Here is a 2,719-nt window from a genome sequence, read left to right as displayed (position 1 = left end):
CTTGCTTTTGCAATTCACAACCGCATCATGCACGGTCAACCAATCCAACCCGAGAATAACATCAAATTCATCAAACGGCAAAAGCATCAAGTCCGCTGGAAAACAGGAACCTCGAATTTCTAGGGGACATTTCTTACACACTTTGTCGACAAGCACGTAACGACCCAAGGGATTTGACACCCGAATTACAAACTCAGTAGACTCAATAGTAAAGTCTTACTGGATGCTAAGGTTTCACATATGTAAGAATGAGTAGAACCGGGGTCAATCAAAGCAATTACATTAGTATCAAAGAGAGTAAAAGTACCGGTAATAACATCAGGCGAAGAAGCATCCTCGCGGGCACGTATAGCATATGCTCTAGCAGGTGCACGAGCCTCGGATCTGGTCGTAGCATCTCTAGATCCTCTCTGACCACCACTAGCATTGCCCGTATTTCTAGATGGTCTACCTCGAGCAGTGGTAGCACCCGGTTTCCCACTCTGATTTACATTCTGTTCAGACAGCCTCGGGCAATCTTTAATGAAGTGGTCCACTGATCCGCACTTGTAACAGGAGCGGTCATGGAATCTACAACTCCCCGAATGCCATTTACCGCAATGTCGACATTCCATTCTGTCTCGACGTTCATTCCAACACTGGCGACCGAAGTGCCTCGTGTACCCACAGGGGGTCGATCACGATCTCGTCTAAAAAGGCCCGAAGTGCCTCTAGACCGGCCCACATCATCTCGAAATTTCTTCGATGCCTGTTGAAGAGACTTTCCTGAGGATCTTTTACGAAACTCCCAGTTCCCACATCAACTTTTTGTTTTTCCTTTCTAAGCTCTTCGGCTTTACAAGCTCGCTCGACAAGTACTACGAACTCTCGTATTTCAAGAATGCCAACGAACATTTTTATATCTTCATTCAGCCCATCTTCGAAGCGTTTACACATGACAGCCTCGGACGAAACACATTCCCGAGCGTATCTACTAAGTCTAACAAATTTTCGCTCGTAATCAGTAACTGACATAGAACCTTGCTTAAGCTCAAGAAATTCCTTCCGTTTTTGATCAACAAATCTCTGACTGATATACTTTTTCCGAAACTCAGTTTGGAAAAACTCCCAAGTTACTTGCTCCGGGGCACAACAGAAGTCAGAGTACTCCACCAATAGTAGGCAGAATCACGTAGCAAGGAGATAGCACACTTTAGGCATTCATCGGGTGTACAAGATAGCTCATCGAGTACCCGGATAGTGTTGTCCAACCAAAATTCAGCTTGCTCGGCATCGTCGCTATCCGTAGCTTTAAATTAGTAGCCCCATGTTTTCGGATTCTGTCAACTGGGGCTTATTTGACCTTATTTGGTCAGTTACCGGAGGTATTGTAGGTGCGGGGTGGTGTTTGTCGGAATGGAGGTTGTGGAACAGCCGTATTAGTTCGAATGTATTGGTTGAACCAATCATTCATCACGCTATAGAAGCTTGTCTAGCTTCATCATTCGGGTTACTAGCATTAGGTTGAGAGTCCGCCGGCGCTTCCCTTGTGCGGGAGCAGGCGCTACACTCTCAAGATCATCAGCTACCGCTCGGTCGGGATCGGATCCATTACTATAAATAAACACATTTGCAAATGTCAGAAATATCCACACTATCAAATAATCACATAAAATGGCATGTATAGCTAGACCCAACGCATTACGGTAGTCCTAGAATCGACTAAACCGTAGCTCTGATACCAATCAATTGTAACACCCCGAACCCGAGACCGTCACCGGAGTCGAACACGAGGTGTTAACAGACTTTTAAAAATTTTCCAGACACTGCCAATCTGCGTAATAGTCGCTTTAAAAATCATATCTTGAGTTTCACAACTCAAAATCAGTTTCGTGATTTTTCCCTGAAACTAGACTCACATGCCCATCTACATATTTTTTTCTAGAATTTTTGGTGGGCCAATTAGTACAGTTATTAGTCAAAGTCTCCCATGTTACAGGGATCGACTACCCTGACCTTTGCGCATTACGACTTGGATATCTCCTTGTACAGGGCTCCAATACTGATGCGTTTGTTTCTATAGAAACTAGACTCAGAGAGGAATCTATACATATATGGTATGACTCCTAATTATCTCTGGTTAATTTAAGGTAAATTTTCAAAGTCGAAACAGGAGATCCAGAAACCGTTCTGGCCCTGTTTCACGAGAACTTTAATATCTCTTAATATACTGTTCATATGATTGTTTCGTTACTTTCATATGAAAAAGATTCATCAAGGTTCGATTACATAATTTATTCACTATTTAATTCCATTCCTACAAATTTTTGTGATTTTCAAATCCACACCACTGCTGCTGTCAGCATCTGTTTTCAAGGTAAACTTTACCTATTTCGTGGTTACCATGGACCAACTAGGGTTTTGTCATACATAGGTCCACATATGATCATATTTAGCCATTCCAATGGCTGATCATTTGCCCAACACTTCCATTCCAAACCATAGTCACATCGTGAAACCATATATACATACATAAACACAAATGGTCTAATGCCATACTCCACTTCTACGAGCCATTTTCGCATGGCTTTACACACATACATCACAAAAAGTACTTAAACAACAGGGGTAGTCCTATACATGCCATATCAGAGTTCAACTAAAAGAGTACCAAAAGAGCTTTGATAGTGTGGATGACTTCGACTTCGCTGATCCCGAATCCGATAGCTAACGAACAAAA

This window comes from Gossypium hirsutum, chromosome A04 (genome assembly GCF_007990345.1).
Source record: "Gossypium hirsutum isolate 1008001.06 chromosome A04, Gossypium_hirsutum_v2.1, whole genome shotgun sequence".
In the NCBI taxonomy this organism is placed as follows: domain Eukaryota; kingdom Viridiplantae; phylum Streptophyta; class Magnoliopsida; order Malvales; family Malvaceae; genus Gossypium; species Gossypium hirsutum.
This window is presented reverse-complemented; position numbering follows the sequence as displayed.